We start from the raw sequence: 23534 nt of genomic DNA, 5'->3' as shown, positions 1-23534 counted from the left end.
CAAATGATCTATTTATAGGCATATAAGACTTCATATTCAAATTTAAAAAGATTCATATGTCAAAAACAACATCATTCACTTTTCAAAAAATTCAAATAAAAGTTTCTTCTTTTTCATTTATCAAAGACAATATCATTCACTTTTTAAAAATTTCAAATCTAATCTTATTACTTTTCGCATATGACAAAAGGAGTACACTTTACTTTTCAAATTTTCAAACAAAATCATCTACTTTTTGCATAAATCAAAAAAAGTATCAATCACTTTTGAAAATATTCAAATAAATTATGCACATGTGAAAGATGACAATCAATCATCTTTAATATTTTCAAAATTCAAACCTTTAATCATGTCATGCATATGTGAAAGATGACAATCAATCATCTTTCAAAATTTTCAAATTAAATTTTCAAAATATTCATGCACATGTAGAAAATGTATTTTAATGCTTTATGATAAAATATTAATTTTGAACCTCAATCCTAATTTTGAATTTTTAAAAAATTTACATCATTATTCTATGAGCTTTAATGTGAATTTATTCCCTTCTTGCTCATGTTTGGTTCCTTGATGTGCTTGACTCTATTGTGTAGACAACTTGAGCTTGAGACTTTTTTATTCTTTGAATTCATTTGTTATCACCAAAATCAATGTGTAGATATATAATTACACGAAACTTAAAACCTTGGGTTCAACATATAGCTTTAGCTATTTTTTATATAAATTTAGTTTTCCATTTTGTTATACTTTTAGTTTTATAAAATATAGGCTTTTAGATTAAAAATAATAATAATTGATTTTCAACAGTATTGTTTTCTTGAAAAAGAATAAATAACACATTAACTTTTGTAAAAAAATAAATAATTAAAGAAATAAATTAAAAAAAAAAAAAACAGGTTAACATCCTAGATTCTAGCCTGGATGAAACCTGGGCTAACCCAGGTCGGGTTCTGGCTCGAGTTTGAAACCCTGGTGAGCAGTCCTATTTTCCACAACCAATGCCACTCAAGTCATGATCAAGATATGAGATGTATGGATATTTAGATGCTTTGAAGTAGTCATCAATAAGATATGGTCGCATCGGATTCAGCTGGTCCACATAAAAAACACGGATGTACGTACGTATAAGGCGGCTTGCCCCACTGCTTGGAATTTTCAACATCGTACACTCCGGGCCTTGAAATACTAAAGTCATGCAGAAACAAGTATACTTTTCTCATTCATCTTTTTCTAAACAAAGTTTTATTAAAAAAAAAAAAAAAAAAAAAAGCCTAATCAAATATATGAAATGAGTAGATAAAGTGAAAGAGGATTGTCTTCGTTGTGGAGAGGATATGAGGAGAAAATATTTCATGTTACTTAGAGCACCAAAATATTTTATTTCAATACGATTACTTCATTACTTGTATTAATTCTTAATAATACTTCATATAGTCGTAGAGTGCGTGCGCTGTATAGTCATGTTGAAAAAATGTAGGATTTATTATTAAAAAATTAATTATTTTCATATGGATGCCGTATTTATGATTAAATTTTTTCAAAGTGATTGCATAGCACTTTCACACTCTTGACCAAAGTTTTGAATACCATACCGGTCAAGCCATTGGAATAAAATATTTTGATACGGGTACCGTTTCATGTACCGTTTCAAAATAGTCGATATATGAATAAATTATATATAAATACACATATATATAAATTATAAATAGTCTGGTATGAATTGGGAGTCAAAAAATGAGTTTGTAGTTTCAAGAAATGAAAAAAAAATAAAGGCCAAAATACAGTCCGGTATTTTGGGCGGTACGAAACTGATATAATATCTGTACCGGACCAGCGGCCGATATGGCATATACCGGTCATACCGGCCGATACGGTACAGTATTTAAAACATTGTTCTCGACTACAATTATTATTTCTCTAAGAGAAAAGGTTAATTCTAAAAAAAAAAAAATCAATGCATTTGAAAATGAAGTTAGGTAAGAAGGGCGGGGAACAAAACGCAGTTGAAACTATGGGAGCTTAATCATGGGAGCTTTCATTTTTCATTGTACAAATTATTCAGACAGAGTTTTATTGATGGAAACTATGGTTTACTCAACACTACTACCTTTGAACCAAATCCAGACTGCAATAGGTTTGAGAATTTAATTTTCATTTTCAACAGAACATAGAATATGTGATGACCCACTTTTGCGTGTATTTTCACTGAAGGGTTGTTTTAAATTTAATTAATATGTTGGTTTATTTATTTTAAATTAATGTATTTTAATTGGTTTTCAATTTGTTTGATGTTGTGTTTAATTTATTTTAGTCGTTTTACGGTTTTTAATATCGTTTTTGGCGGATCGGTTTTTGATTTCCGGAGTGAGGATTGGACCTCATTTCTTTTCTTTTCTCTTTTTCTTTTTTCCTTTTTCCTTTTCTTTTTCTTCTTCTTTTTCTTCCCGTTTTCTCTCTCCCCGCGCAACTCTTCTTCCTTTTCTCTCCTTCCATCACCGTCTGTTTGTCAGCCCAGTGCGCCGCCGTGTATTGTACCACCCCCACCATTCTCTTCCCCTCCCACCAGAGATAATTCCCACCAATGTTTAGAGCCATCGGACCAGCTGTTAGCCGCCACGAGCCCCTGGAAGTCACGGCACCTGCTCTGTTTTTCCCCCAGTCGCCAGTTGCTTTCACAGCCTAGAACCGCCGCTCACCGGTGGCATGGCCTATACCACCCACCCAGTTTTCTTCCCCTCTCACTGGTGAACATCCCCACCAAGTTTCACCTCCATCCGAGCCACCGTTAGCCACCACGAGCTCCTCCAAGCCACACGGTTTTTACTGATTCTAGCTCCGTCGCACCACCTCCGGCCAACATCTCTTCATAGCTTCTTCCTCCACCTCTTGCCGACCTAAACTATCCATTTTCGACCTCGATCCGTTGCCGGAGCAGCTCTCACGAGCTCAACTCCGATTTGGGCTTTTTCCGCTTCCACCGCCGTTTCCACCATCACCCATGGCCAAAACTCACTTCCCTTAGCTTCATAGATATCTCAAGACCATTCCCTATCAATTTTGTGCCTTGGTTTGTCCCCGTTCGAAAGGGGGTAATTTATTACCCACGGCAACAGTGTAAATTACACTGTTACGTTGCTTTTCTTCCGCCGTTTGCAACGCCGTGAGCTTTCAAAAAATACCATATAGCGCTGTAAGTATTTTTCAAACTCTAATTTTAGATTTAAATATATTTTGCTCATACAATAAATATTTACTGTTGGTTGGCTGATTCCGGACTGAGTCCGAGGAGTTCGGGGGTTGGATGGATGAGGACGGAGTTGCTTGGATTGTTGTTTTGTGCATTGTGGTTGCTTTTACATGGTGCATGCACATGCATTTTATTTATTTGAGAAAACCATGTTTTGTTGGCATAAATGGATTTCGGGTGTGTGAGTCTCACGAGCCCAAGCCGAGATGGGTTATTATCTTGGTGGAGCTCTTCTGGTCACTCGGGAGTGGATAATACTGAGTGACATCCCCTGGGTTCTCACAAGGCGACGACCGGATCGCACGATACGGTAACGTTGTCGTGTCGACTCCGTGGTCCCTAGAGTGGTGGGGACTAGAGGATGGCCTGGCCAGTTACGCGCTGGGCGCGAGTCTAGGCATCGCTCGTTTAGGTGTCACATGCATAGTCGTTACCTGTGGTGTGGCACAGAGCCAGGGTGTGCGGATGATCCCTAGGGGAGATCATGGTGCATGTATAATTGGATCGTTTTTATGGTTTTCGGATACGGGCTTTTGATCCATTTTCTAGGAAAATGGTGGTTTGGGCCATTATCTGGGATAATGGTGAGGCTTGGTTTTAAGCGATATGTTTTTGGGCCAAATGGGTTTTTGGCGTGCGTGGAAAAATATGGTTTTACGGGACATGTGCATTGGCTTTTCTTTCATGCATGTTGTTTGAGTTTTAATATACTTTTATCTAATGGTGTTTGGATTTTACTTACCTGCGTCACCATTTTCGGTTCCGTAGATTTTGGTGCAGAGTTTGAGGAGGAGGAGGAGGCTGAGCTCAAGGATGTGGCTCCGCCAGAGTTCTGAGTTGGGTTATGCTTTGTTTTGAGCTTTGAAATAATATTTGTGTTATGTAATATTTTATTATGTATGTTTTAAACAGCTTTGTATTAAACAAGAAAAATTTTGGTACTTAGTTTATGACTTTGCTATCCGCTGTGTATTTCTTGTGCACATTTGTTGCTTATACACACACTTGACACTCGTCGATAGGGTGGTGACCCGTGATGTCATCATCCGGACGTCTCGATTTTCCCGTGTCCGTGCGTGAGAATTTGGGGGTGTCACAGAATAGAGTTTAAATGCAAGGAAATGTGTTTGATACTTTCTGAACTGCTACTAAGAATTTTTTTTCTTTTTAATTTTCTGTTTGATGCTCTCTTCATAACAGTGCTCTTCTTTGGCACCAATTAATGGGAAGAAAATCCAACTTTCAGCCCATCCCAAACTAAAGCTCAACCCAAGCTCAACAAATCTGAACATGAAAAATAAGCAAGAGATGCACGGAAATCACAAGATTATTTCTTTCTTCTATTAACATTTCTGATGCAAAATAGCTAGCCCACAAGAATAATGCACCATTTCTAAACCAATCAAGCTCAGGCTATAGCATAGGAGATTTCTAAATAGCCCACGGAAACCACAAGATTATTTGATTCGGCAGCATAAATAATGTGATGCTCAGGCAATAGCAGACTCAATTTATACACTAGATCAAGCTCATACCTTGTTATTTTTACTCCAGCTGACGAAGGTGACTCCTCCACGACTAAGGTGACGACAACGAAGACAAAGGAAGGGGAAGGGGAAGGGGAAGCGTGTGATGACCCGCTTTCACGTGTTTTTTTTTCACTGAAGGGTTGTTTTTATTTTAATTAATATATTAGTTTATTTATTTTAAATTACTACGTTTTAAATTTAGTTTTATTTGTTGGATGTTGTATTTTATTTATTTATTTATTTATTTGTTTTACGATTTTTTTTAATCTCTTTCTCGGCGGTTTTGTTTTGTTGTCCGGAGTGAGGTTTGGACCTCATTTTTTTCCTACATCTCTTTTTCCCTTTTTTTCTTTTTCCTTTTTCTCTTTTCTTTTTTTCTTCTTTCTTTTTCTTTTTTCTTTCTTTTCTTTTTCTTCTTCCTTCCTCTTCCCCGTGCGTACGTCGACCCTCTCTCTCTCCTCTCCCATGCCGTAAACGGCTAAACCCCTCGACCCGCCGCCGTCCGACCGTCGTGCGGCACACCGCCCCCACCGGTCGAAGCCCCTTCCTCCGGCGCACCTCCCCACCAAATCCCAGCCCCATCCGGCCAGCTGTTTGGCCGGAAAATGCCCTTGAAGCCCCCACGGTTTTTGCCCCGATCCGCCGCCGTCGCTCCACCTCCGGCCACCATTTCTTCACCACTTCATCACCGGTTCCTTGCCGTCCTAACCCACCCATTTTCGGCCCCTAATAGCCACCGGAACAGCTCCTATGAGCTAGTTTTCCATTTTGGAAAATCCGGCCATCAACCACCATTTCCGCCGCCACCCACGGCCAACCACCACTTCCAATAGCTTCATAATCATCATTAGACCATTCCCTATCAATCTCAACCCCTGGTTTGTCCCCGTTCAAAAGTGGGTATTTTACAACCCACGGCCACAGTGAATTTTCACTGTTACGTTGCTTTTTCTCCGCCGTTTGCAACGCCGCAAGCTTTCTAAAAATACCATATAGCGCTGTAAGTATTTTCCAAACCCTATTTTCAGATTTAAATATATATTGCTCTTTCAATAATTTATCTGCTGGTTGGTTGATTCCGGACTGAGTCCGAGGAGTTCGGGGGTCGGATGGATGGAGGATGGAGTTGCTTGTTTTATTGATTTATGTTGGTTGGTTATTTTTGTGCATTGATATGGCATTTACATGGTGCATGCACGTGTGTTTTTAATTAATTGAGAAAAGCCTGTTTATTGGCGTAAGTGGACTTACAGGTGCGTGTGTATCATGACCCCAAGCCGGGATGGGGTATTATCTCGGTGGAGCTCCTCTGGTCACTCGGGAGCTGAATAAACTGAGTGATGTCCCCTGGGTTGTCGCTGGGCGACAACGGGAGCCGGGGCTAGGGGATGCTTGGCTACGAACGCGCCGGGCGCGAAACCGGGCATCGCTCTATGCACCGACTCCGTGGCCCTTCACTGGTGAGGGCTAGAGGATGCTTGGCTACGAACGCGCAGGGCGCGGAACTGGGCATCGCTCGTTAGGTGTCACATGCGTGGTGGTACTCTGCGGTGTGGCACTGGAGCCAGGGTGTGCGGATGACCCCTAGGGGAGGTCATGGTGCATACAGATAAAATTGGATAATGGTTTGAGATGGATATGGGCCAAATGTGACTTTTGGCGTGATATTTGGAAAGGGTTTGTTTTGGGCCAAATGGGATTTTTGGCGTGCGTGGAAAAATATGTTTTTATGGGATTGCGCATTGGTATTACTTCATGCATATTGTTTGAGTTTTATATTCTTTTATCTGGTGGTGTTTGGATTTTACTTACCTGCGGTACCAATTTTGGTTCCGTAGATTTTGGTGCAGGATTCGAGGAAGAGGAGGAGGCTGAGCCCGAGGACGCGGCTCCGCCTTAGTTTTGATGTCGAAGTTATGCTTTATAATTTGGTTTAAAACTATATTCGTGTTTTGTAATATTTTATTTATGTATATTTTAAACAGCTTGTATTATATTAAGAAAAAAATTCTGGTACTTAGTTATATGACTTTCGTTATCCACTACGTGTTTCTTCATGCACATTTGTTGCTTTTGCACACACTTGGCACTCGTCGTTAGGGTGGTGACCCGGGTTGTCACCATCCGGACGTCTCGATTTCTCCGTGTCCGTGCGTGGGGATTTGGGGGCGTCACCAAGGGGGAAGGGGACGACGGGTCTGAGTGGGGTTTTGGGCAAATTCAGTTGTTCTGAAAGGAGGAGGAACAGTGAAGGGGCAACGGCAAAAGGCAAAAGGCGAAGGGGGAAGGGGGCGACGACGAACGCACGAAGGGACTTGGGGCTAGAGTGAAGTTTGAGGCACAAAGGGACTTGGGGCTTAAAGAGTGAAGGGGCTTAAAGAGGAAGAAAATGCAGGAGGTCCGATTTCAATACGCAGTCGTTTACCTCACTTAAATGAAAAGAATCATTTCATTTAAGTGAGGCCTGCATATGCAGTCTCAAATTGGGACTTCAAATAGAATTATTCATTAATCAATGTATTGGCCACGTTGGGTCGTGCGTGGGGAGTCCGCAAATGGTGCCTGCATTTAAACTTTTTCTAGAAGTAAACGGAGATGCCGTGGTACCATTCTCCAACTTTGCTGAAAATTTGTAGTTCAACGCATAAAGTGCTTGTCCCTTCTACGTGGTTGTAGTTGTGAATAGGCTTATAGGAGTTCTCCTTTATAAGGTCTTATTTTCATTCTATTATATAAAATATTACATTTTTATCATCTTTAAATTATTTCTATTTAAAAAAAAAAAAAAAAAAAAGATTACAAAAGTTGATGGCTAATACCATTAATATATCATTAGATACATTATTAGTTGGAAGGGTAATGACAAATTAAATGAACGTGTATGATCATAGACTTAGAATTTTCAACTTCTATTTGCCCCCAGTACTTGTATGTTACAACTACAGAAGCAACACAAACAACAACAGCGACAATTATATATATGCAAATAATGCAATTGCCATTTGTCGCTCAACATTTGTTATACATATTCGTACCCGAGTCTATGTTTTAGTTCAACCATCTAATTGACTAATGAACTCTTTGTTATTTTTCCTACTTAATTCAGCGATAATGATAAAAAAAGAATTGCCCCCAATTTTATATATAAATAGAAAAAAAAATAATAGATGTGATGCAAGACAATATAATAAAGAAAGGGAACCTGTTGATTTTGTTAACCTGATCTGAATAACAAATTATTTGGGTCATCTTACCAATAAAATAACAAGAGAAGTCATATCTGGATATTAAAAAATAAAATGAATTTATTTTATTTTCTTTAGGCCAGAAATTCTGATCGATACTGCACTTCCATTACTACAAAATGAACATGTGTTACAAGTCATGTGGCCACTGGCCAAGAGGAAGCGTGGAAAGGCTTCTACCTATAAATTATTATTATTACAAAAAGCTAAACAAGCTGCATGACATAACACTATTCAAAGCATTGGGATGATCAAGTTAGTTAATAAGAAGCATGATAATTGTACATGACAACATAAGCTGGTGGCTTAGCAATATTAATATACAAGGCCGTTTCCATTTGTCTGTGATGGGAGTTTTAACACATCCTTGACTTGGTAACAGCTAGCACACATACTATTCAAATTGTTGATGCTATCCGAAACTGATAGTCTTCATCCCTTTCATTAATTAAAGAAAACGTACTACAAGATAAACGGGTTTTACCTAATATTGTTTATCTTTATATCAAATGCAAGATAATTTTGTAATATTAAAATTTATTTTTAATATAGTAGAATAATTGTACTGAATGATTGAACGTGAATTGTAAAATAGTCGTAAACAAATTATAAGTGTATAATTATTTTTTTCTTTGTTTGGATTAAAAAAGAAAATTTGACGGAATAATTTATAAAATAAGAATATTTTTTAAAAATATTTCCAATTTAGAATATGAGTATAAAAAAATTATTAAGGGAAGGTTTAGATAATGAGTTGAGATTAGATGAAAATTGAATAAAATATTATTTTTTAATATTATTTTTGTTTTGAAATTTGAAAATTTTAAATTGTTTATTATATTTTATGTAAAAATTTAAAAAAATTGTAATGATTAGTTGAGATTGGTTGAGAGACTTTTTGTATCGAAACATCTCCTAGTGTATCATTATTATTGGACAATGCTACAGATTGGACCCCTAAGTGCAAATGAATTTTTTTTTTAACTATTTTTTATATATTTTTAATTTTTTTTTTTTTTAAAAAAAAAAATCAATTCACCGATAGGTACTACTTCGGCCTCAATCATTAACTAAAAAAATTATTAAAAAAAAAACAATCAATCCATTTTGTCACAGCATTTTCCGGAATGATCCCATTTTATGTTGCAAGTTTTAAAATAGTTTTGTAGATTTGAGGACGAACAAGTTTATGATTTGCAGGAAACAAGAGCAACACATCTCGGACTGTCATCATTGTAGGTGTGCCAACTGTTGCCTTTGTGATACTAATCATCTCCGTCAGCGTTTATTTAAGAGTGAGGAAGCCAAGGCAGAAAGTCGAAAGTAGGTAGCATGCATGATTCAGTTTTCTTATTTTATTCGTTAAAACTTTGGCTTTGTCTGTGATTCGTCCATGAATACTATAGTCCATATATATATGCATCATGTGCTTCCATTTGCAGTAGTTGTTACTTTATATAAACAATTTGAATTGGTATTTGTTGAACTCAAGATTTCAAGTTTTGTGTAATTATATATTTACACATAGATTTTGATGATAACAAATGAATTCAAAGAATAAAGAAGTTTCAATCTCAAGTTGTCTACACAATCGAGTCAAGCACATCAAGGAAACAAGCATGAGCAAGAAGGGAACAAGTTCACATTAAAATTATAGAGTAATATTGTAAATCTCTTCAAAATTCGAAATTAGGATTAATGCTCAAAATTAATATTTTATCATAAAGTATTAAAATACATTTTCCACATGTGCATGAATATTTTGAAAATTAAATTTGAAAATTTTGAAAGATGATTGATTGTCATCTTTTGCATGTGCATGCCTTGATTAAAGGGTTGAACTTTGAAAATATTAAAGATGATTGATTGTCATATTTCACATGTGCATATTTTATTTGAATATTTTCAAAAGTGATTGATACTTTTTTAGACTTATACAAAAAGTAAAAGATTAGGCTTGAATTTTTTCAAAAGGAAAGTGTGCTCCTTTTGTCATATAAAAAAAGTAAAAGATTAGGTTTGAATTTTTTGAAAATGAAAGTGTGCTCATTTTGTCATATGCCAAAAGTAAAAGATTAGGTTTGATTTTTTTGAAAAAGTGAATGATGTTGTCTTTGACAATTAAAAAAGAAGAACCTTTTATTTGAATTTTTTGAAAAAAATGAATGATGTTCTCTTTGACATGTGAATCTTTTTAAATTTGAATATGAAGTCTCATATGCCCATAAATAGATCATTTGAGAGCTTCACATTCACAACACCAAGAGCATACAACATTCATTCAAAGCTTTCATTCTCTCTTCTCTAAGCATTGAGCATTAATCCTTATTCATTTTGAGAGATATAGTTTGCGTTGTATTGTTCTTATTTCACTCATTGAGGAGTGTTTTCTGATAACCTACCCACTATCAGCTTTTGTATCAGAAAAAGGGTGTGTATAACCCTTGTGCGTGTAGAAAGTATTCTACACGGGAAATAGTTGAATCACCACGTGTAAGGTGATTGCAAGTGTAGAGGGTGTTCTATACGGATCCTTTGTAGCGGTGTTGTTCAAAGGTGTAATAGGTTTCTATCTCCACCTGAAGGAGGTTGAATAGTGAATTTGGGAATCCTCAAGGGGTAGCTTGAGGCGAGGATGTAGGCAGTGGGGCCGAACCTCGTTAACATACTGAGTTTGCTTCTCTCTTACCCTTACTCTTTATATTTATTGTTATTTCATATTTTTTTTATATTTTATATTATATATTTGATTTATAATTGTTATTTTTTTAATACAATTCAATTCACCCCCCCTCTTGTGTTAGTCATCTGGGCAACAATTGATATCAGAGCTAAAAGCTCTATTATAAGATTAACTATCTTTTGAGTTAAGATCTTATGGCTAACATTGCAGCTTCATTTGGTGAAGGTCAATCTAGCAGTCGGCCTCCACTCTTTTGTGGAGATAATTACTCATTCTGGAAAGTTAGAATGAGAATATTTCTTCAAGCTCAAGGTAGAGAAATCTGGAAATGTATTGTAAATGGACCTTATATTCCAACAAAAGTGGTTGATGGAGTAAAGGTCAAAAAGGAAGAAGAAGAGTTTGATCGTGAAGACGATAGACTTTATACTTTAAATTTAACTGTTATGAATTTATTATATAATGCTCTTAATAAAAATGAGTTTAATAGAATAATGAATTGCGTTACGGCAAAAGAAATTTGGGATAATTTGGAAGTAACTTATGAAGGAACTTCGCAAGTCAATGAATCAAAAATTTATATTCTTACTCATGAATATGAAATGTTTAAGATGAATGATGATGAATCTATTTCTAGTATGCACACTCATTTTACTAACATCATAAACAGCTTGACAGCTCTTGGCAAAGTTTATTCCAAGGTGGAGATAGTAAGAAAAATTCGCAACTCTTTACCAAAACGTTGGGAATCAAAGTTACAGCGATTCTTGAAGCTAGAGACCTCAAGAAGCTCAAAGTCAATGAACTCATCGGGTCACTTATCACCCATGAGTACACATTGAAAAGAGAAGAAGAAGAAGGAAAGCCAAAGAAGAGCTTAGCACTTAAAACTGTTCCTCATGAAAGTGAAAGTGATGAAGATGAGGAAATTGACGATAAAGATAAAGAAGTTGCGATGATAACAAGAAGAATTCAGAAGTTCTTGAAGAATAATAGAACTCCTCCGAGGAAATCCTTCAAAAAGTTTTCCAAGAAAGATTCAGGTAAAAATGACACTTTAATTTGTTATAAATGCAATAAACCTGGTCATATCAAGCCAGATTGTCCTCTGCTAAAGAAAGATCGAAACAAGGGCAAGAAAGTAATGAAAGCTACATGGGATGATGATTCAAGTAGCTCAGATAGTGAAGCAAGCAATGAAGAATCAGCAAATCTTTGTCTTATGGCTAAAGATGACATTGAGGTAACAAATCTTGATAATATTGAAAATCTTTCATATGAAGAATTGCAAAATGTTTTAGAAGAGATTTATGAGGAATTTGAAAAATTGGGTATCAAGTATACTGCTTTGAAAAAGAAAAATTCTTCTTTAACAAACGAAATTGAAATTTTAAGAAAAGAAAGTATCATTTTGAAAGATGAAAATCTTGAATTGAATAAGAAGAAAATTGATTTAGAAAATATTGTTGAAAACTTTACGAATGGAAAAAAAAAATTTTGAAAAACTTCTTGGTAGTCAAAGATGTGTTTTTGACAAGGCAGGATTGGGATATATGCCAAAACAAAAATACAAACCTTATAAAAATTTCTTTGATAATCATTTTACATCAAAGACTAATATTCAAAATTCTTTTCATAAAAATAATTTTGTCAAAAAAGGATATTATTATAATCATTCAAGTTTTTCATATATGTCACATGCTATTTGTAATTTTTGTAATAGAAATGGTCATAATTATCATACTTGTCCTATTAGAAGAAATCATACAATGACTATTAGAGCCATATGGGTACCTAAAAATCTTATTTTTTCTAATACTAATAAATAAATGACCCAAAGAACTTGGGTACCAAGAAAAATCATTTTAATTGTTTTTATAGGTATGCATGAAGTCTTCCACAAGTAAAAATAAATGGTTTTTAGATAGTGGATGTTCAAGACACATGACGGGAGACAAGACTAAGTTCTTTGATCTTAGATCTAAAGAAGAAGGACACATGACATTTGGAGACAACTCGAAAGGGAAGATCGTAGGAATAGGTAAAAATTGGTAATGAATCTTCTCTCATAATTGAAGATGTTCTACTTGTTGAAGGTCTAAAACATAATCTTTTGAGCATAAGTCAATTATGTGATAAAGAATTTACAGTTACTTTCAAAATGGATAAGTACATTATTTTGAATGATCATGATTGTAATATTTGTTTTATTGCTTTTAGAAACAATAATGTTTATACAATTGATTTTGAAGAAATTACCGTCACAAGATGCTATTTGCTTTTCAATTCAAAATGAAACTAGTTGGTTATGGCATAGAAGATTAGGTCATGCCAACATAGAATTTATTTCCAAACTTTCAAAAAATGATCTTGTGAGAGGTTTACCAAAAACATATTTTCTTAAAGACAAAATTTGTGATGCATGTCAATTTGGTAAACAAACAAAAACTTCTTTTAAAACTAAGAAACATATTTCCACTACTAGACCATTGCAACTGATACACATGGATCTTTTTGGACCAAATAGAGTTGCAAGTCTAGGAGGAAAATATTATGCATTTGTTATTGTTGATGATTTCTCTAGATATACTTGGGTCATCTTTCTTGCTCATAAAGATGAGGCACATAATGTCTTTACCAAGTTATGCAAAAGAATTCAAAATGAAAAGGGCTATACTATTTCAAGTATCCGAAGTGATAGGGGAAAAGAGTTTGTTAATAAAAATATTGAAACATTTTGTGATGAAACGGTTTTGTGCATAATTTTTTCTACTCCTCGAACTCCTCAACAAAATGGGGTAGTAGAGAGGAAAAATAGATCTCTTCAAGAGATGGCAAGAACAATGCTCAATGAGAACAACTTACCTAGTTATTTTTGGGCCGAAGCGGTAAGTACTGCATGTTATGTTATAAATAGAGTTATGCTAAGGTCTAAGTTAGATAAACCCCTTATGAGCTTTGGAATGAGAAAAAGCCCAACATTGGTTACTTTCATGTATTTGGATGCAAATGTTTTATTTTGAATGATAGGGATAATTTAGGCAAATTTGATGCAAAATCTGATGAATGTATCTTTCTCGGGTATTCTACTAATAGTAAAGCTTATAGAGTATTCAATAAAAAGACTTTGACTATACAAGAATCTATGCATGTAGTATTTGATGAATCTAATTCTTCACTCTCCAAGAAATCTATTGATGAAGAAACAGGAGGTATAAATAATACGGAAAGTCTCAATCTCAACAAAGAGAAAAACAATAGAGGAAGTTCAACATGGAGCCATCAGGAAAGATCATCAAAATTTAATACAAGATGCAACCAAACAGTGGAAATTTGTGAAAGATCATCCAGTGGAACAAATTTTGGGAGAACCTTCACAAGGTGTAAGTACTCGATCATCTCTTAGAAATATTTGCAATCATACTGCTTTTCTATCTCAAATGAACCCAAAAATATGTTGATGCACTTCTTGATTAATCTTGGATTCTAGTTATGCAAGAGAGTTGAATCAATTTAAAAGAAATGATGTTTGGACACTTGTTCCTAGACCCAAAAATCATACTATTATTGGAACAAAATGGGTTTTTAGAAACAAGAAAGATGAGTCCGAAGTCATTACTAGAAATAAGGCTCGACTTGTAGCCCAAGGTTTTAATCAAGAAGAAGGAATCGATTATGATGAGACATATGCACCTGTCGCAAGATTAGAAGCTATTCGAATGCTACTTGCATATGCTTGTTATAAAGATTTCAAACTTTTTCAAATGGATGTTAAAAGTGTTTTCTTAAATGGTTTTATAAATGAAGAGGTATATGTTGAGTAACCTCCAGGTTTTGAAAATCATATTTCCCCAAATCATGTTTTCAAACTCACAAAAGCACTATATGGACTTAAACAAGCTCTTAGAGCTTGGTACGAAAGACTTAGTGGTTTCTTGATTGAAAAAGGTTTTTCAAGAGGAAAAATCGACACAACTCTTTTCATTAAATATGAAAATGATGATATTCTTTTGATTCAGATTTATGTTAGTGATATAATATTCGGTGCTACTAATGAAAATATGTGTCAAGTTTTTGCTAAGATTATGCAGGAAGAATTTGAGATGAGCATGATGGGAGAACTTACATTCTTTCTCGGATTGCAAATTAAGCAAGCAAAAAGTGGGACATTCATCAATCAATCAAAATATATTAAGGAATTACTGAAGAAGTTTGGGATGGAAAATGCTAAGGAAATTGGAACACCAATGAGCCCATCAATTAAACTTGATAGAGATGAATCCGGTAAGCCAATTGACTCGAAGATATATCGAGGTATGATTGGTAGCTTATTATATTTAACAGGTAGTAGACCAGATATTATGTTTAGTGTGTGCTTATGTGCACGCTTTCAATCATCTCCAAAAGAATCACATTTAATTGCAGTTAAGCGCATTCTTAGATATCTTAGTGGTACAATTAACTTAGGATTATGGTACCCTAAGCATACATCTTTCGATCTAATCAGCTACACAGATGCAGATTATGCTGGCTGTAAAATAGATCAAAAAAGCACTAGTGAAGCATGTCATTTCTTAGGTCATGCTTTAGTTTCCTGGTTTAGTAAAAAATAAAATTCTGTTGCACTATCTACTGCTGAGGCAGAATATGTTGTTGCGGGTAGTTGTTGTGCTCAAGTTCTCTACATGAAACAACAACTTGAAGATTTTAAACTCAAGTATAATCACATTCCAATCAAATGTGATAATACAAGTGCTATAAATCTTTCAAAGAACCCAATACAACATTCTAGAACTAAGCATATTGAAATAAGGTATCATTTTCTTCGAGATCATGTGCAGAAAGGCGATATAATATTAGAGTTCACAAACACACACGATCGGTTAGCAGATATTTTCACAAAACCTTTACCAGAAGATAGATTATGTATGATCAGAAGAGAAATAGGTATGATGCATACTATGAATATCTTTTAAAAAATAGACTAGAGTTAATAAAAATAGAGATAGATTTTTTAAATACTTTTACATAAACTTGAGATTCTTAGCCTCATGTTTGAGATGCTCATTCTCTTCATACAATATCATGTCATTCTTATTCATGGGAACCGGCAAGCGGAATGAAGAATCTAATAAAGATTTCAATTGTTTATTCTTCTGCCGAATGATTCCTTCCCTTGTGTGAGACTCTTGAACAATTCGTTGAAGTACAACAATTTGTTCTTTGAGCTTTTCAACTTCATGATTTTTGGCTTGTAGCCGCTGAGAAAAAGCAACAATAGAGGAAGAGTAGCGAGTCCCAAGACTCACCAAGTCATAAATAGCATCAGAATCTGATTTATTAGTCAGATTATTATTTTCTTGCTGCAACATGGCACCAATGGCAGCTGCAGAAAGGACAGGAGGTTGAGATGCAGAATGCCTCATGGATGGATCTAGAGAAATGTTAGAAGAATGAGCCATTGAGAAAAGAATAGAAGGCTTAAAACGAGAATGATGAAGGAATGCAGATGAGTTATAGAGATGAGATGAAAACTTGATGCGAATTAGATGAACTTCAAGACTGATTTTATAGAGATAGCATAAAGAATACGACAAACTATTGTCTCTTCAAATCTTATTTAGTCAAAAGAAATACAAGATATGCTGGACACACATTGTCAAAAGTTTTCTTACTAAGCCAGCGAGATTAACAGTAGATTGTCCCTATTTTTCTAGTAAACGATGAACCTCTGCTTTTATCTGCCGATGTTGACCTTGTATCTGAACCCTTTCTCGTTCCAGCTCCTCTATTCGTGGTTGCAGATCATGAGCATACCAATCTGCAAATTTTTTCAACTCTTGGTTTTCTTGCTTTAGCCTTTTATTCTCACTATCCTTATTAGCAAGCTTCTGTCGTAACTCAAATATTTGCATGTTAAGATGATCAATCTCACTCACCCTCGCCATTAACCTCCGAGACATGATCGTAACAGAGGCAGCATATTGACTACTGAGCATTCTTGATTCTGCAATAATCTCAGAATCAGCCTTACTAGAAAAACGGTTCACTGCTCCTATCATGGTATTGACGACTTCAGGAGAGAAGATTGATGATTGATGCGTCAAGGGTTCCTGATTCAAGTCTGGAACATTAGTGGAAGAGAATTGCTCAGCCATTCTATCGTTGTGGAAAAATAGAACTCAGGTTAAGAAGCGATTATTTTTTTGGCATCCGATAGATGAAAATGATCATTTTTTTATAAAAACTCGGAGCCTTCAATCCCGTTTGTCAACAACATCAGGCGATTGTTTAAATCTTCAGCCGTATTAAATTCATAGAGTTAGGCCTCGAGACTTTGCAGCACTTGTCGGGTCACGGACGGCTCCATTTTTCAACTATCTATAGTGTCTACTAACGCACCGTTTTCTTCAGGTCCATTTACTTATTGCGGATCCTTTTTAATGATGCCAAAAGGGGGAGAAGTGTTGGACTAGAACATTAACATTGTTTGAATTGCTAAACTTATTATATATACTTGGAATTATATTTATACTTTTGCTTGAAAAACTAACGCACATTCTCAGGGGGAGCTTAAGTATTAATACAGGTTTCAGGTTCTATCAAGTATTTGTCATCATCAAAAATGGGGAGATTGTTGAACCCAAGATTTCAAGTTTTGTGTAATTATATATTTACACATAGATTTTGATGATAACAAATGAATTCAAAGAATAAAGAAGTCTCAAGCTCAAGTTGTCTACACAATAGAGTTAAGCACATCAAGGAAACAAGCATGAGCAAGAAGAGAACAAGTTCACATTAAAATTATAGAGTAATGTTGTAAATCTCTTCAAAATTTGAAATTAGGATTAATGCTCAAAATTAATATTTTATCATAAAGCATTAAAATACATTTTCCACATGTGCATGAATATTTTTGAAAATTTTGAAAGATGATTGATTGTCATCTTTTGCATGTGCATGCCTTGATTAAAGGGTTGAACTTTGAAAATATTAAAGATGATTGATTGTCATCTTTCACATGTGCATGTTTTATTTGAATATTTTCAAAAGTGATTGATACTTTTTTAGACTTATACAAAAAGTAAAAGATTAGGTTTGAATTTTTTCAAAAGGAAAGTGTGCTCCTTTTGTCATATGCAAAAAGTAAAAGATTAGGTTTGAATTTTTTGAAAATGAAAGTGTGCTCATTTTGTCATATGCCGAAAGTAAAAGATTAGGTTTGATTTTTTTGAAAAAGTGAATGATGTTGTCTTTGACAATTAAAAAAAAAGAACCTTTTATTTGAATTTCTTGAAAAAAATGAATGATGTTGTTTTTGACATGTGAATCTTTTTAAATTTGAATATGAAGTCTCATATGCCTATAAATAGATCATTTGAGAGCTTCACATTCACAACACCAAGAGCATACAACATTCATTCAAAGCTTTCATTCTCTCTTCTCTAAGCATTGAGCATTAATCCTTGTTCATTTTGAGAGGTATAGTTTGCGCTGTATTGTTCTTATTTCACTCATTGAGGAGTGTTTTCTGATAACCTATCCACTATCAGCTTTTGTATCAGAAAAATGGTGTGTATAACCCTTGTGCATGTAGAAAGTATTCTACACGGGGAATAGTTGAATCACCACGTGTAAGGTGATTGCAAGTATAGAGGGTGTTCTACACGGATCCTTTGTAGCAGTGTTGTTCAAAGGTGTAATAGGTTTCTATCTCCACCTGAAGGAGGTTGAATAATGAATTTGGGAATCCTCAAGGGGTAGCTTGAGGCGAGGACGTGGGCAGTGGGGCCGAACCTCGTTAACATACTGAGTTTGCTTCTCTCTTACCCTTACTCTTTATATTTATTGTTATTTCATATTTTGTTTATATTTTATATTATATATTTGATTTATAATTGTTATTTTTTTAATACAACTCAATTCACCCCCTCTCTTGTGTTAGTCATCTGGGCAACAATACTGTCCATCTATGTAGGCGAATATTTTAAATTTTGTTGCTCCTGATCTTAAAGAATGAACTCAATTGATTTGTTAAATGTTGGCATGTTCCTCATGTCCTGAAGGTCATCATGTGGATGAAATTAGGAGCGTTGAATTATTTTTGTTTTATTTTGGCACTATTAGCCTTGCGATAGATAACTTTTTTGAAGCAAATAAGCTCAGACAACATGGTTTTGGTGCTGTTTACAAGGTAATTACTACATAGGGGTAACAATAATTAGTTAAATCAAGTTAATTATCTATTTTTCTAACGATTATGTTCATTTCACTCTTGTATATTATTATCAAGGTAAACTCTCCGATGGACAAGTTATATAGCTGTAAAAAGACTATCAAGAGATTCTGGGCAAGGGGATTCATAATTTAAGAATGAGGTCTTACTGGTTGCCAAACTTCAACACCGTAATTTGGTTAGGCTCCTAGGCTTCTGCTTGGAAAGAGAGGAAAGGCTTTTAGTGTACGAGTTCGTGGAAAATACAAGCCTTGATCACTTCCTTTTCGGTATGCTTGCGCGTACTTCTAATTTCATATGATGTTGTATGTATGCATTACTATTATTTTTGGGCCACAAGTTTTGTCGAAATTTGTTCTACCATGCAATTTTACTTAATTGCATGAAGCATGCATTTACTTACTTCTAATTTTCTTGGATATGTAGATCCAACCAAACGTGGACATTTGGATTGGGAAAGACGGTATAAAATCATAGGAGGCGTTGCTCAAGGGATTCTATATCTCCATGAAGATTCTCGACTTCGTATTATTCATCGCGATCTTAAAGCCAGCAATATCCTTCTAGATGCATATATGAATCCAAAAATTTCAGACTTTGGCATGGCAAGATTGTTTGTATTAGATGAAACTCAAGGGAACACAAGCAGAATTGTGGGGACCTAGTAAGTATCATGATTGAGGAGAGCTAATTTTTCCATTTGCGTCATAGAATTAAGGTTAACATGCTAATTAAGGCTTATTATGCTTCCAAAATTGAGATAAAGCGTACCATAATTATGGAGATATATCTATTGTTATTCAAACAAAACTTATAATTCCTTAATGATGTCAATGTGCAGTGGATATATGGCTCCAAAGTATGCAATGCATAGACAATTTTCAAAGAAGTCCGATGTCTATAGTTTCCGTGTGTTAGTATTGGAGATATTGAGTGGACCAAAGAACAATTGCTTCCAAAGTGGGGAGAATGTGGAGGATCTCCTAAGCTATGTACGAATCATTCTTCGTGCATTTTCCTTAATTTTCCTGTAATTGCTATAACATTTGTCTTTACACAAAAATAAAATACATAAATAGAAGATTCTTCTCTCTGATATTGTCTGTGATCTGTTTGTATTATATCTTACAGGCATGGAGAAATTGGAGGGAGAACGCAGCTTTAAATATTGTAGATCCGACAATGAAGTTTGGTTCAACAAGTGAAGTAATGAGATGCATCCACATCGAATTACTATGTGTTCAAGAAAATGTAACCGACAGACCAACCATGGCATCAGTCGTTGTGATGCTCAATAGCTACTCCACCACTCTTCCAGTGCCTTCACAACCTACATTTTTTATGCACACTAACATGGAATCTGAGAAGTCATCTGGATGGCAGCATAGCATAGGGATTATAGATCAGTTAGAAGAGAGATCCAAAGGGAGCTCTGTCCAAGCCTCACAAAATGAGGTTTCAATTACTGAGCTCTATCCTCGCTAGTGCTTCATGCACATATTATGGTGGTCCATGATTCATGTGGTTTGTGGTTATTTGAATTCAAACTTCGCATGTAAAACTTGGGTTAGGTTCGTTTTCTGAGTTTGTTTTGTTTTTCTGTTTTTTGTGAAATGAAACTTAATAAGGATTATGCTTTTATTTTATTTTATTTTTGTTTTTTTAGTCAACGCAACAATCACCCCCATGGCGTTAAATTTGTCTTCCTTCCATGTGGAGTATAAATTTATATAATAATTGCATAATTTATTATGTAATATATTTTCATCTAATCTATCACCATCAACAACATAAAATTTCAGATATGTTATTAACAAATTAATATTCTATGAATTAACTAATATATAATGTCAATTAACTAATTATATAGTAATTATAGAAATTAATAATGTAATTGTCATCTAATTTATTATCATTGATAGTATAAAATATTTTTTTTTATTGAGTTAGTTAGGTAATCCATGTTAATAAGTCACTTAATTTTAATTTAGAATTTTAAATAACTTTTTTTATTAATTCATTTTTCCAAAGAAAAAAAGAAAAAAATAATAAATAATTGGGTTGGACTGAATGAAGTTAATGAACCAACTGAACTAAACTGAACTGATAACTATCAGTCTAGTCTTTGTCCCTAGGGATGTTCGGTCCAAAAAAATGCCAAACTGGACCATACGTTTTCACCCCTAATTGTGTTAAGTCTGTTGTTTAGGTTGACAAACATGGGTGTGAATTTTTTCTGGTTCAGTTTTAATGAAAGTTCTTCAACTTCTTCTTAAAAAAAAGAAAAAAAGAAATGAAGAAGAAGAAGAAGATTGCTAAACAAATTTATCTTAACACCAATCTTATCTTCCAAGAGTCATAAAGAATAATAAAAACAGAAATAAAGAAAAACTTGCCATTAGAAAACGGTGCTTGCAATCATCATTATCATTATTTTTTACGGCAACTGGCCATAGATATTTGAAGGATCAATATTTTACGGCGCTGTCTCGTATTAGAAAACGATTTGTACATTCTTAAATTATGCTAGTTCCTTAATTTCATTTGAAAAAGTGGACAGATGATCTTAGACTTACACTAAAAGTTTTTAATGATGATTCTCACTTTTTTTAAAAGGAGACGCATGAGACTTTACCCTTTAAGAGTACTATACCTACAAAACTTTCTCAACTCCATGTCTTCCCTATTAACCAAAAACGTCTTATTAACATCTTATATATATCCACATCAACATGATACCCCCAAACATAGAGGTCTTTCTTAAATATGCATGTAAAAACGTACCTATAGACGATCGAGTTTTGTAAAGTTTTTAACCACCTCTTGTATCACTTTAGAAAAAACCCAAGCCATTGTTTTCCTTGCTGTACAAGTGTTTAATTCCTTTTGCGATTCTTTTATTTGTATAATTGGGCCTGAAAGTGATTCCAAATCACTGCAACCCCTATAATTTGAACAATCAATGAATCCTCACGAGCACCGAACTTGCCGCAATGACTTAATTATGTACTCCTAAGTTTTCTAACTTTTTTTTGGAAAATGAAAAACCCTCACTAAATTTGTGGAGAACTTTGCAGTGGAATTGTCATGGATATAAAAAGGGAGACAGACACGCAGGAAAGTTGCTTGGTTGACTTTTCACCGTTGTTGGAGTACTGGATGGATTGATTCGAATTATTATCCATTTTATTAACCTTGATTGCCAAGCAATCATTTTTCCTTTAATATTATTATGCATAGAGACATTTTTAATTCAAATTACACATTATTAGAGAGTTAATCAATTGTGATAAACTTTATTGTATATACGTATTTGATCAAAATAATGTAAAATGCAATAAGCTAGTCGATGCAACTAATTAATTATGACGAGCTGTAGGCTATAGCTGACCTTGGCACTTGGCAGCCACCCACAAGCAGCATCGAATGCATTAAAAGGACATCCTTTGTGACTTCACTTTGATTTGTCAGTGTCGATTGAACGTGTGTATAGAAAAATTTTTATTCCTCATCTTAAATTATTTCATTTTTCATTTGCACATATTGATGATTGGTATAAAAAATTATTTAAAATCCACCACTATAATGATGTGATTAGGGATAACAACTGCCACATTACAAGAGGTTAATGATACATATATAACCCTGATCCCTAAGGTCAGAAAGCCTGAGATAGTGGCTGAGTATAGACTAATCAGTCTTTGTAATGTCCTCTACAAGATTGTATCAAAAACCTTAGCAAACCGACTGAAAGGAATACTGCCCAACATAATCTCCTTGAACCAGAGTGCTTTTATACCTGGGAGACTTATTTCAGATAACACTCTAGTTGCATATGAAGTGCTGCACTCAATGACATCAAGGGTGAAAGGGAGGAGAGGGTTCATGGCACTCAAATTGGACATGAGCAAGGCTTATGATAGGGTAGAATGGGATTTTGTCACAGCTGTTCTGGTTAAGATGGGTTTCCCTCAACACTGGATCAACTCGGTTCAGAACTGCCTCAAATCAGTGTCTTACTCTATCCTAGTCAATGGTGAGCCCCAACAACAGTTTGTGCCCACGAGGGGTATTCGACAAGGAGACCTCTTATCTCCTTACATTTTCATAATTTGTGCTGAAGCCCTCACAGCCTTATTGAACAGAGCAGGATTATGTAAGGACATCACAAGTATCCCCTTGGGTAGAGGCCCAATCACAGTAAATCACCTTTTCTTTGTAGATGACAGTCTATTATTCTACCAAGCCAACAACAAGGAATTCTACAAGGTGCTAAGCATACTGGTCCTCTATGAGAAGGCCTCGGGTCAGATGTTAAACAAAGAAAAATCCTCCATTTTTTCAGCAAGAACACAAGGAAGGAGGCACAACACCAGATCCTCATGATGGCAGGGGTTAAGTCCAAGGGCTCCTTTGAAAAATATCTAGGACTGCCTGCCATAGTTGGAAGAACCAAGGTGGCTGCTTTTCACTCACTCATTGACAGGACTTGGGCTCGAATAGCAAGCTGGAAAACAAAGTACCTATCAGCTGCAGGAAAGGAAACCCTTCTCAAGGCTGTTTTGCAAGCAATTCCTACATACTCGATGGG

At 34.9% G+C, this 23534-nt stretch overlaps 1 pseudogene; it reads left to right on the top strand.

The window, feature by feature from the left end:
- LOC122306385 overlaps window positions 1-20428 on the top strand; it is a 28895-nt pseudogene extending 8467 nt beyond the window's left edge.
- Window positions 20429-23534: the final 3106 nt, after the last annotated feature.

The sequence above is a fragment of the Carya illinoinensis genome, chromosome 4 (assembly GCF_018687715.1).
Source record: "Carya illinoinensis cultivar Pawnee chromosome 4, C.illinoinensisPawnee_v1, whole genome shotgun sequence".
NCBI classification, from domain to species: Eukaryota; Viridiplantae; Streptophyta; class Magnoliopsida; order Fagales; family Juglandaceae; genus Carya; species Carya illinoinensis.
Note: the sequence above shows the minus strand (reverse complement) of the source record. Positions and strands in the feature narration are given on the sequence as shown.